The sequence below is a fragment of the Hemicordylus capensis genome, chromosome 4 (genome assembly GCF_027244095.1).
Source record: "Hemicordylus capensis ecotype Gifberg chromosome 4, rHemCap1.1.pri, whole genome shotgun sequence".
In the NCBI taxonomy this organism is placed as follows: Eukaryota; Metazoa; Chordata; class Lepidosauria; order Squamata; family Cordylidae; genus Hemicordylus; species Hemicordylus capensis.
The window spans coordinates 82,888,828-82,902,153 of NC_069660.1; the positions used below are offsets into that span (position 1 = coordinate 82,888,828).

The 13,326-nt window shown below is 44.5% G+C and overlaps 1 protein-coding gene across 12 annotated transcripts in view; it reads left to right on the forward strand.

Moving 5' to 3' along the window:
* Positions 1-7,844: 7,844 nt before the first annotated feature.
* ST3GAL3 (ST3 beta-galactoside alpha-2,3-sialyltransferase 3) overlaps positions 7,845-13,326 on the forward strand; it is a 341,725-nt gene continuing 336,243 nt past the window's right edge. For 3 of the 12 annotated variants that reach the window (XM_053249788.1, XM_053249787.1, XM_053249789.1), the window contains exon 1: positions 8,596-8,943. The gene's annotated coding sequence lies outside the window, so the exon portion shown is untranslated. Of the gene's footprint in view, positions 8,127-8,591; positions 8,944-12,076; positions 12,126-12,343; positions 12,422-13,326 lie in introns of those variants that run through there. The other 9 variants (XM_053249779.1, XM_053249790.1, XM_053249783.1 and 6 more) reach the window with 7 other exon arrangements.

Sequence of the window (13,326 nt, forward strand, 5' to 3'; positions counted from 1 at the left end):
TCTTCAAAATATATAATAGATCATTAAGTAAAATGTCACAGTCTCCTATTTCTCCCTTATATGCTGCTACTCTTTCATTCCCCTTTCAGACAGCTGCCCCCTGTGCTTTCTCCTATCCTTCCAATGTCATTAAAGTTTAGAGTCTTTATTGTTTCTTCTTAGTTCTGAACAGTCCTGGGGAGTCAAATTTTTCCAATAAGGCTTTGGCCCTATTCTTATCCTCTGATTCAGTCTGAATCTCAAAGCACCAGCAAATTGCAGAAAAGTGGTAAGACAACATAATAGGGTTTAACCAAACTTAATTACTCCCCAGCTGTTATGTTCCCATAGCAACTGGCATGACATCTGTTTGAAAATACAGCTAAATGTGAAATAAGGCCATGTTAAAATGCTAAGCACTATCCAGTAATCATGACTCTAATTGTGTCTGTGGCAATTTGATAGCTGCCTGCATAGGCTGCTCTTGGTTGCACAGGGATCTTCATCTCAAAGTTAAGTGTGGCAAGAAATCTGATGTTGTTGTGGAGACTTTCCAGCATGTGGACACCTGAGAATACGGAGTAGTGTTTCCAGAGGCACAAAACACTGGCTGATTAACAAATGAGAACCTTGTTGCTGTCTGTCTTAACTATCTGGATAATGGTTTCTCTTGCCCTTTGCTAAAAGCATCTAATCATTTATATCAGAGGCCATGTGGTTCATGATCTCCAGAGCTAACACAGCTGACTGGAGCAGATATGCATAGTGGAGCCCTCTAGCATCTAGTAATTCCTTAGAAGTTGTGGAAGGGAGACAGAAAGGTGGTCCAGCTGAATGCTGATTGTATATATGAGGACATGCATCCTGTTTGCAGTGGTAGCCTTTCCCATCTGCTTAAAATGTTGATCAGTCTGGGATGCTTGGTGGTACTAATTCCTTTCATGCAAGGTACAAAGCCCTCCTTCATTTAGGTACTAGGCCCTCTTAAATAAACTGATTCCTGAGGGACTTATCAAAGTTCTGTTAAGCTGACCTAGAAGTTATTCAGATCTTCTTTAATTAGTAATTGGGTTCTGTGGATCCCTTTTAATATATAAAACTGTTTCCCCATATAGCTAGTATGACTCTATTACTATTAATATAAGACATTTCAACAAAAGTTCTCAAAGTAGTTTACATGGAGAAATAAATAAGATGGTTTGCTGTCCCAAAAGGGCTTGCTATCTAAAAAGATACACGAAATAGATAGATAGCAATAGTCACTGGAAGGATACTGTGCTTGGATGGAAAAGGGCCATTTATTCTCCCCCCCCCCCGCCACTAAACATGAGAGCCCTGTATATACAGGTTTTTGCAGAACATGTAGGGGGATGATTTTTGATAAACACCCCTCACATGTGATAAAAGGATGTGTTGAGATCGTGTCACCACATCCTTTAGTGATGTTATAGTGGGTGTGTTCTCATTGCAGCCCTGACATCATCACGTATAGTGGCCACTGCTGGTGTGAACCAGACTGTAAGTCCTTCAGAACACTTTTAGGCAAAGTTAATTGAGTAAAATATGCAGTGCTAATAAACAGCAGTTGTTCAAGATGTCGGGAAGATGCCAGTTAGGCAGGGCAAATTGAACAAGAATATAGGAAGTTACCTTACACTGTGTCAGATCATCTATCCTGTCTGCTCTTGCAATGTGAAATCTCCAACTAGGGTTGATTATAGGCAGAGGCTGCACCGTTTCCTCAGATTCAAAGCTTTATTGATCATGGTACGGGGTCTCCATCAATCACCAGGGTGAAAGAACCACCCCACAAAATTGTTACAGATTATATACCAAAGCCTTATCAGTTATGCAAATACATTTGGTCAGAATGAGTACCCATACACTGCATGTCTTCAGACCAGCATTGACCAGTCACAGTACTCTAGGCGAGATACATTTCTATAGCTACTGCACATGTTCAACCTTCAAGCCACAGAGAGGCTATTGTTTGTTGTTTTGCAATCACAGCATCTTTCTCAAATACCATAGCCAGGGAGTAAAACTTTGGTTCATTTCTCCATCTTGGATATTGCTCTTCCATCTTAGATTTTCTACAACAAATATCTATGCAGGCTCTCAGCTCTGCTGCCTCAGATCCTTTTAACTGGAAAGCTTGGCAACTGAACATGGAATCTTCAGAGTACAGAGGAGAATCCTGCTGGCTCTGCTTGAAAGAAGCTCGTCTGGTCAGGTGTGGAGCCAGCCAAGTGGTGGCCTGGGTCCAGCCCCACCTGGCAGCCCCTCTGCTGACGTCCTGTGTGCCCTGGTTAACTGTCCCGCCCCTGCCCGGGTTATCGGGAGTCCCAAGCGCTTGCTGATCTTCTTCATGCAGCGTTTGCTGCCTGAAAGCGTCTATTCCCTTTTCTCTCCCTCAGAGAGGGAGAGAAAGGGAGAATAAATGCTTTCAGGCAGCAAGCGCTGCCTGAAATGAAAGAGATGGGCTCCCTCAGAGCTCGAGGCCACGACCCCTTTGCGTGTGACATCTGTACAAAGGGAGCGTGGCCTCAAGCGAGCCCTTCCCTTTCATTTAATCTATGCTCTTTGAGGGAGAGAAAGGGGAATAGATGCTTTCAGGCAGCAAATGCTGCCTGAAAATGATTGGTAAGCGCTCACTGACTCCCGGGTGGGTGGGGGTGTTCGTTCAGGGCTCTTCCAGAGCCCAAGCCATGCCCCCCAGGGGCTTCTTCGGCGGTTCCTACCATTGGCGGCTTGGGTTCTTTGAACCCTTTCGCACAATGATGGCTATGCCCCTGCGTCTGGTAGGCCTTGGTGCTGACTGAACAGTCTCCGGTTTTGGCCAAGCAGCTGCTGCCAGTGGCTTTCCATGTCAGATCAAGTAACCCTATGAGGTCATTCACACAATCAAGAACTGTGTTCTAACCAGGTTTGGGAGCTGTGTATGCTCTCAATTTTTGGTTGTGTGGATGCAAGGTAAGAAGAAAACCTGCATAGAAGTTGTGGGTAGTGCTGCCACTTGTAACTACTCCTTGCTCCCTTCTCTTGCTGTTGCTCACTGTATCCATTCTGTCCCCACTGAGGCTTGCCAAGAGCCAACTGGCAATGGGGGTGGAATGTATACCAAGAAGGTGGAAAGGTACTGCCAAGTTCAGGACACCAGTGTGGCTAACACGTAGAGTCAGCGAAGCTATAAAAGAGAAGAAGATTTCCTTCAGAAAATTGAAGTCTTGCCCAAATGAAGAAAACAATAAGAATATAAACTCCAGAAAAAGAAATGCAAGGAGACAATAAGGGGTGCAAAAAGAGAGTTTGAGGAACATATAGCTAGAAGCGTTAAGGGGAATAACACAAACTTCTTTAAATATATCAGAAGTAGAAAACCTGCCAGGGAGGTGGTTGGCCCCTTAGATTATGAAGGTGTGAAAGGAGGATAAGATTATAAAGGAGGATAAGGAGATTGCAAAGAAGCTGAATGAGTTCTTTACATCTGTCTTCATGGTGGAGGATACTGGCCATATACCCTCAATGGAATTGAGCTTCTCAGGTTTAGAGGCTGAAGAACTGGGCCAATTTGAGTTGGAAAACCAAAAATTAACAAATCACCAGGGCCAGATGGCATCTACCCAGGAGTACTGAAGGAACTCAAATATGAAATTGCTGATAGCAACAATATGTAACTTGTCCCTGCAATCACGCTCTGTACCAGAGGGCTGGAAAGTAGCCAATGCAACTCTGATTTTCAAAAAGGGATCTGGGGGGATCTGGGAAATTACCGAATCGTGCAGCGGGAAATGACTTGCCTAGCAAGCATGAGGTTGCCATTTTGAATCCCCGCTGATATGTTTCCCAGACTATGGGAAGCACCTATATTTGGCAGCAGTAGTATAGGAAGATGCTGAAAGGCATCATCTCATACTGCGTGGGGGATGGCAATGGTAAACTCCTGTATTCTACCAAAGAAAAACCACAGGGTTCTGTAGTTGCCAGGAGTTGACACTGACTTGAGGGCACACTTTACCTTAGCTTAACTTCAGTGCTGGATAAATTGATGGAGATTTAAACATATAGAAGAAAAGGCCTTGCTGAAGAAGAACCAGCATGGCTTCTGCAAAGGAAAGTCTTGCCTCACTAACGTTTTGGAGTTATTTGAGAGTGTCAACAGGCATGTGGATAAATGTGATCCAGTTGATACAATATACTTGGATTTCCAAAAAGCTTTTGACAAAGTTCCCTATCAAAGGCTCTTGAATAAATTTCACAGTCATGGGATAAGGGACAGGTTTATGTGTGGATCGGTAACTGGTTGAAGGACAGGAAATAGAGGGTAGGAATAAATGGACAGTTTTTACAATGGAGGGAAGTAGGATCCCCCAGGAATCGGTACTGGGACCAGTGCTCTTTAACTTGTTTATAAATGATCTAGAAGTTGGGGTAAGCCGTGAAGCGGCCAGATTAGCAGATGACACTAAACTATTTAGGCTGACCAGGAGAGAGATCTTGGGGTCATGGTGGACAGCTCACTGAAAGTGTGGACTCAGTGCATGGCAGTTATTATTATTATTTTATTATTTCTTGTTTACACAGTCAGACAGGTATTATTGACTGGTTTGTTTTATCCAGACATTGAGTCCTTCACAAGGACCTGGGATGGCTGAATTTTATTGTCAATGTTGTTGCTGTAGTTATAGATATCGTCGCAGAATATAGGCTGTTCCCAGTAAAGCTGCTTTTTGTAATTGGCTGATGGTGATTTCTGTGGCTCCTATGGTGTTGAGGTGCTCTTCAAGGTCTTTTGGAACTGCACCCAGGGTGCCAATGACCACTGGGATTATTTTGGTCTTTTTCTGCCACAGCTTTTCAGTTTCAATTTGTAGATATTTGTATTTTGTGATGTTTTCTATTTCTTTTTCTTCTATTCTGCTATCCCCTGGTATTGCTATGTCGATTATTCTAACTTGTTTTTCTTTCTTAACTACAATAATATCTGGTGTATTGTGTGGCAGATGTTTGTCTGTTTGTAGTCGGAAGTCCCATAATATTTTTACATCTTCATTTTCTTCAACTTTTTAAATTTTATGGTCCCACCAATGTTTGGCTACAGGTAGCTTGTATTTTTTGCAGATGTTCCAGTGTATCATCCCTGCTACCTTGTCATGCCTTTGTTTGTAGTCAGTCTGTGCTATCTTTTTACAACAGCTGATTAGGTGGTCCACTGTTTCATCTGCTTCTTTACAAAGGCGGCACTTGCTGTTTGTTGTTGATTTTTCAACTTTTGCTCTTATTGCATTTGTTCTTAGTGCCTGTTCTTGTGCAGCCAGTATTAAATCCTCTGTTTCTTTCTTCAAGTTGCCATCCTTAAGCCATTGCCAGGTCTTGGTGATGTCTGATTTTCCAGTTATATTGTGCAAATATTGACCATGCAGTGGCTTATTTTTCCATTTTTCTGCTCGGTTCTTCTCTTGTTCTTTCTTGTAGGCCTGCTTTGTTTCATTGGTGTCGAATAGTTTCTCGTTCTTGACCATTTTAAGTGCATCTTCTTCACTGTCCTTGATATATTCTTCAAGGCCTCTACTGTTTGATGGACTTGCAGCATTCCTCTTCCACCTGAGCTGCGAGGGAGGTATAGCCTATCAACATCACTGTGGGAGTGCAGAGCATGATTGATGGTCATGATTTTCCTGGTCTTATGATCTAGCGTCTCTAGCTCTGCCTGGGTCCAGTCTATTATTCCTGCAGTGTATCTGATAACAGGTATAGCCCAGGTGTTTATGGCTTGTATGGTGTTCCCGCCATTGAGTTTGGACTTGAGGATTTTTCTAACTCTCCTGATGTATTCACTTCCAATTTTTCTTTTAACTTCAGCGTGTGCAATGTTATCAGCCTGGAGAATGCCCAAGTATTTGTAATGTTCTTTCTCTTCCAGGTTCTTGATCTTGCTTCCATTTGGGCAGTTCTATTCCTTCTGTTTTTCTTATTTTTCCTCTGTTCATTATTAATGTAGCACACTTGTCTAGTCCAAACTCCAATGCTATATCGCTACTGAATATACAGACAGTGTTTAGCAGTGATTCGATTATTTATTTATTTGATTTCTATACCACCCTTCCAAAAATGGCTCAGGGCGGTTTACACAGAGAAATAATAAATAAATAAGATGGATCCCTGTCCCCAAAGGGCTCACAATCTAAAAGAAACATAAGATAGATACCAGCAACAGTCACTGGATGTACTGTGCTAGGGGTGAATTGGGCCAGTTACTCTCCCCCTGCTAAATAAAGAGAATCACCATGTTAAAAGGAGCCTCTTTGCCAAGTTAGCTATGAAAAAGGCTAATTCTATGCTAGGGATCATTAGGAAGGGGATTGAAAATAAAAATGTTAATATTATAATGTCCTTATACAAATCTATGGTGTGGTCCCATTTGGAAAACTGTGTACAGTTTTGGGCACTGTATCTTAAAAAGGATAGGGAAAGGTGCAGAAGAGGGCAACCAAGATGATCAGGGGCCTGGAGAACCTTTCTTTTGAGGCTAGACTACAACATCCGTGGCTCTTTACTTTGGGAAAGAGGCAACTAAGGGGAGACATGATCGAGGTGTATGCAGTTATGCATGGAGTGGAGAAGGTGGGCAGAGAGAAAATGTTCTCCCTTTCTCACAACACTAGAACTAGGGATCGTCTATGAAACTGAAGGTTGGGAAATTTAGGACTGCCAAGAAAAGGCCTTTTTCACACAGTGCATAATTAATCTATGGACTTCTTTGCCAAGGGCCACCAGCTTGGATGACTTTAAAAGGGGCTTAGATAAATTGATGGAGGACATGTCTATCAATGGCTACTAGTCTGGTAGCTGTGGGCCACCTCCAGCCTCAGAGGCATGATACTTCTCAATACCAGTTGTAGGGGAGCGACAGCAGGAGAGAGGACACACCCTCATCTCTTGCCTGAGGGCTCCCCATGGGCATCTGGTGGGAACTGTGTGAAATAGGATGGACTAGATTGGCCTTAGGCCTGATTCAGCAGGGCTGTTCTTATGTAAGCACCCTGTTGCAAGCACAGTGCATGCCTACCCTCTCTCCAAGCATTTCACATCACTTCATAATCACTACTGTCTTTTCCTCCTTATATTTCAGGTTTATATTCCAGGGTGCCAAATAACATAAGTAACAATCTGATGCTTTTCTGCAAAATTTGGATTTGTTTTGTTCCCATTTTGAAGAAGGTAAGAAAATCTGACAGGAATTGTTGGCAGAAAAAAAGAAAGCGGTTTCCTTTGGAGTGCATGCTCCTCTTGCTCGCCCCAAGAAAATCTGACAGGCTAAGAAATTTTGTTGCACCTACCCACCCCTCATGGGGAAGGGAGGGAAGGGCAGGTGAGGCAGCCCTGTTCCAAGGATGCCTCAGTACACTGGTAGCTCTGCTACTGATAGATGATGGAGAGAAGTGTGTGTGTCGGCGGGCGCGGGGGGGGGGGCGCGTCCATCCAGCCCACCCAACATGCTGTGCTTTCCCTAACATAATCATCCAGCTCCCAGGACCCTTTTTTAAGAGTGTTGCCAGCCATTCTGCTGAGAAGCTGTGCTGTGTATTCCGTCTCTACTTCGTCACAGACCAGTTAAAATTTTCGAGAGTGCCCACCTTCGGTGATGGGGAGGTGAGGCTGCCTAAAGGCAAGTGTGTGCACTTTGCAAAACACAATCTAGCCCTGGTTACCTAAGAATGCCATTGGCTCTTCAGGATTTGCCTAAGCCCTTACATGAATCATGGTATTCAAGTAAGATGTTTTCCTCGTGACCAGCAGCTTCAGCAATCTAGATTAGGTCAAATGCATGAGCTGGGCGCCGTCGTTTCTTTCCCCGGGTCTGAGATCTCACGCCTTTATGGTATCCCCTCTTGACCCTTCCAGATCTCCGCACCGCGAGCACCGGTCCTCCCACGCCATTCTCCGATTGGCTACTGAAGATGCTTCATGCCCCGCCTAGGAATGAAGCGGAATTCGGGGGTGGGAGAAAAATAAGAAGATGCGCCCCTCACCGACTGGACGCTTATTGCAAGCCTTGTACCGCTGCCCGGCCCGGCATGGCGGGTAGCGGGGCAGCCAGAACTCGAGCCCGGAGGAAGCGTGGCCGAGATCCCCACGCTGCTCCGGTGAGAAGGCGGGGTGTGGGAACTAATGTCCGAGATGGTGATAGTGGGGAGCAGGAGTGCGTGTGTGTACATGTGTATGCGTGCTTCAGTTCTGCATCCTCCGTGCTTTTCTTTCCCAGAGCCAGGCGTCTGTCCCGCAGCTACTTTTCTCCGTTGATGCTCGTCCCGGCCTACAGCTCTCCCTCTTGTTGATCTCCCCGCGCCCAGCGTATTTCCTGCGCCCAGCGTATTTCCTGAGACCCGCCCGTCTCCCTCCGCTTCATTCCTATATAATGCGCGCGCTTTCTCTCTCTTCTCAGCTGTTTGCATGTTGCTGGTGGCTTAAGTACACCATCCCCTGCATGTTAAAACGGAACCTTCTTTTCCACTGTAGCAGCGCTTCGCCTATCAGGAGCCTGGTTGGTCCCCAGTCCCAGCATCCGAGCGACTTCCTGTCGATGGCAGACAATATTGGGATTTAAGGACCCTTAATATTGGGATTTGGGGACCCTCCACGCTTCGCCTCAAATGATTGGGCAGGAGCGCGCGTCCTTCGCTCGTGCCCCATCTTGTATCTGATTGGGCGGGTGGAAGCCCACCGCGCTCCCGCAGCACGTCGATGCTTTGCGGAAAATGCCCCTCCCCTTTCTCCATTGGCCATCGGGAGCCCTGCCTAATGGTGTGGTTGGTTAGCGACTCCTGCCTCTCAAGCCGTGGTTGCTGCTGCTGTTGCTGCTGCTGCAAGCCTTGTACCGCTGCCCGGCCCGGCATGGCGGGTAGCGGGGCAGCCAGAACTCGAGCCTGGAGGAAGCGTGGCCGAGATCCCCACGCTGCTCCGGTGAGAAGGCGGGGTGTGGGAACTAATGTCCGAGATAATGATGGTGGGGAGCAGGAGTGCGTGTGTGTACATGTGTATGCGTGCTTCAGTTCTGCATCCTCCGTGCTTTTCTTTCCCAGAGCCAGGCGTCTGTCCCGCAGCTATTTTTCTCCGTTGATGCTCGTCCTGGCCTACAGCTCTCCCTTTTGTTGATCTCCCCGCGCCCAGCGTATTTCCTGAGACCCGCCCGTCTCCCTCCGCTTCATTCCTGTATAATGCGCGCTCTTTCGCTCTCTTCTCAGCTGTTTGCATGTTGCTGGTGGCTTAAGTACACCATCCCCTGCATGTTAAAACGGAACCTTCTTTTCCACTGTAGCAGCGCTTCGCCTATCAGGAGCCTGGTTGGTCCCCAGTCCCAGCATCCGAGCGACTTCCTGTCGATGGCAGACAATATTGGGATTTGAGGACCCTTAACTCGTGGTGGTTCTTGTTCTGGTTTCTGGGTGGGCTTGGGTGCGACTGAGTCCTTGGACTCAAAAGGTAGAGATGCGGCAGGGCAACCTGTTCACAGAGTGACTGTTCACAGTCACTCTAGGCAGTACAGATGCAGCGTCTGTCTGGTTTTTTTGGTGGTGGTTGTTCTTTAATTATGATTCCCCTGAAAGGTGTTTGGTCAGGTGGCATGTGTTTCTGAGCCAATGCTTGCTATGCAGAGACGAAGGGACAGGATGAGGGAGGCAGAGTAAATAGGAACGTTTATTAAATCTGGAGAAGTTAGTTACCAGACGTGCCTGGATTCCTTTTGATCCCCCTAGCTTTAATCTACAACTGGTTGGGCCACATGGATTAACTGTTCACCAGTGCAGCCAAATGTCCGAGATGCCAGTTGCCTTACAAATAAGTTCAACAGTTGCATCATTGTTGACTGGCCGGAAGGCGAATATGAGCAGAATGCTGATTAGATCTGTAACCCTAAGCATCTTGTTTGGAATGCAAAGGATACCTGAAGGGCTCTAATGTATCTGCATTTGTGAATCCCATCCTCTCTTTAGAGGCTGACGGTTAATAGCTGCTGAAAAACAATATTTTCTGCCTTGGCCAAGTTTTGTAGGAGTGTCAGCAGAATCTCTGTGGAAAGTGGTATGGATGTTTGCTGATAGAAGAGAATTTGTAATACCTACCAGAGTACTTACTGACCAAAAGTAGCTGGGACACTTGATTTCTCAGTGACAAGGAGTATTCAGTTGTTTTCATAGTTATATCATCCTCTGTTTCCAACAACTGTCCTGAAGAGAAGTTTTCTGTAACTGTTCACAGATAAAACAACATCAAAATGCTTTGCATATTCAAAGAGCCCTTCTGGATCATACCAAAGGCCCAGCATTATATTTTATGCAATCGCCAAGCAGAAGTCTTTGAGAAGCCCAGGAGCAGAGCATGAAGGCAAGGCAGCAGTCCTTCCCTGTTGTTGCTACTGCATGTGGCTGGAGCTGTGTGCATAGGAACATAGGAAGCTGCCACATACCGAGTCAGACCATTGGTCTGTCTAGCTCAGTTATTGCCTTCACAGACTAGCAGCAACTTCTCCTGCAGGCAGCTTCTCCTGAAGGCAGGAATCTCTCTCAGCCCTATCTTGCAGAAGCCAGGGAGGGAACTTGAAAACTTCTGCTCTTCCCACAGTGGCTCCATCCCCTCAGGGGAAGTTCTTAGAGTGCTCATACTTCTAGTCTCCCTTTCGTATGCAACCAGGTCAGACCCTGCTTAGCTAAGGGGACAAGTCGTGCTTGCGACCACAAGACCAGCTCTCCTCTCCCATAGTTCCTTACCATTTAATCGGTTCGGAGGAGCTGGTGATGTCTGGATGGGAAGAAACCATGCAATTGACTCTACTTTACTTATTCCTGGTTTCAAGTACAAAAGTGATTCTGCTGGTGAGTGTGAATTGGACCTTAGTCCAATTCAACAATAGCAAAGTAGGTTTCTTATCAGCGGTATAGCACTGGGAGTACAGAGCTGTACCAAGACATTTCAGATGGAAACCACTAATGGTACCTTCCCCAAATGATAATATCATGATATGCTAAATAATAATTGCCTGAAAACTGAATATTGCCCAATTCTCTGCCATCCGAGGTGGCCATATTGGGCCAGGGAGGTAGTCATACCTTTTGGTCAGTCAGCATGAAAGGTATTCTGTCTCAAAGACACAGGTGCCATCCTAGACCCATCTTCTGAATGTAAGAAGTATTTGACAGTTCTAGAATGGTGGCACTGTGACAGGATGGAACTCTGATATAGAACCAGTCCTAGAATTTATTTACATGTTCAGTAATCCAGTTATTGTAGAGAAGTGAAGGCCCAGAAATTACCCCCTTCTCTAAAAATAACTTTGTGTAAACCTGAAATGTGGTAGTAACTTATCGCACCTAATTTTATTAACTGCTCTGGGAACATAAACTTTACATATCTTAGCTAGCAACATAAAATGATATTTCTTAATAGATCTATGAAATAAAAATGCATACATGCATTAGCTCTTCTTCAAGTATTGTAATGGTCACAGATATGATACATATCATGGATGGGGGTGTAAGCTGCTGCACCTAAGTTACCTAACCTAAGCATATTTCTTCTGCCAGATAACAAAAGGAAAGAATAAACAAAAGATAAAAATAGAACTCCCCACCACTCCTGGAAACTTTATTGCTCCCTTCTCTATAGCACTGTTTTTTCAGAGTATACAGAATTGTGACACTTTTACATTGTTGTATCAAGTGTATAAATTTAGTTCACTTCCTCTGTGAGTCTCAAAGGTTCTTCATTATACAGATGTTTTATACAGGAGCTTAGTAGACAGAAAGCTGAGATGGCCCTAGAGAACAGAAGTAACTAGTGGATGCCCATGATTATACAGGGTTTTATTGTAGTGTTCGTCACAGTATGCATAATGTTCACTATTCTCATCCACTATTTTGTTATCCAGTTCCCCAGTTAGGAGCTATCTCCTTGCATTATTACAGTTTGTTTGGCATTTCATCATACACTGATGAAATTTGGTGTCCTCTGCTCATGTGACCACTCCACTGTTTGTTTTGGACTTCAGACCATTTATAAACAAGTTAAATAGCATTGCATCTTGTATTGCATGTTGGCTAATATAGTTGCAGTGCAAGAAAGCAAGCAGGGCAGAAGAAAGGGAATGGGTGAGTGAAGCTTAGAGAACTGGATTAAAATGCTTTGTATAAGCCCATTATTGTTATAACTTCTCCATAGGACTGTCACATGGAGGAGTAAGTAAATATCGTTCTCAAGATCTTTTCACGATTACTTTGGAATTGGCAATTTGTTTTTGATACAAATCAGTGTGATAAATTACAATTCTAACTTTCTATTCCATAGGAACAGGGTATTTGTTCTAAAAGTCATATGCACCAGCACATAGAAATGCTGCAGTTTTGCTAGTAACTTCTACATACAAAGCTATCATAGTGAGAAAAAGGTCAGTAGTGTGGCCCAGTCCTATGCATGTTTATTTGGACTTAAGTCACTTGCAGTGTTTACGATGGCTTATTCCCTGCTAAATCCAGACTAAATAGTTATATGAGTGGTATGCTGCAACTGGCCAGAACTTGTGTCTGTGTGAGGCAGGTCCTGCTTACTCTGGCTTACCTTGTTAGAGGGTAAGACTTCATAATTTAGTTAGCCCATGTCACTGAAGAGGCTTTAGTTTCCTCTCCCATATATGAACCTGTCTGTTTTCTCATATCGAGCCCGATCTTGATTGTTACAGCACAATCCTGTTCATGTTTACCTTGAAGTAGGTCTCACTGTGTTCAGTGGTGCTTATTTCCAGGTCAGTGTGTATAGGATTTTGACCTCCATACTTGAAGAGTCTGTTGGTCCCTGCTGCCCCCATTTATAGCCATTTTGACACTTTAAGGGTCAAGGAAACAAAGATAATTTATAGAACATTATACAGGTGAAACTCGGAAAATTAGAATATCGTGCAAAAGTCCATTAATTTCAGTAATGCAAATTAAAAGGTGAAACTGATATATGAGACAGACGCATTACATGCAAAGCGAGATAAGTCAAGCCTTAATTTGTTATAATTGTGATGATCATGGCATACAGCTCATGAAAACCCCAAATCCACAATCTCAGAAAATTAGAATATTACATGGAACCAAGAAGACAAGGATTGTAGAATAGAACAATATCGGACCTCTGAAAAGTATACAGTGTACTGTGCTTGATTGGCCAGCAAACTCGCCTGACCTGACCCCATAGAGAATCTATGGGGCATTGCCAAGAGAAGGATGAGAGACATGAGACCAAACAATGCAGAATTGCTGAAGGCCGCTAATGAAGCATCCTGGTCTTCCATAATACCTCATCAGTGCC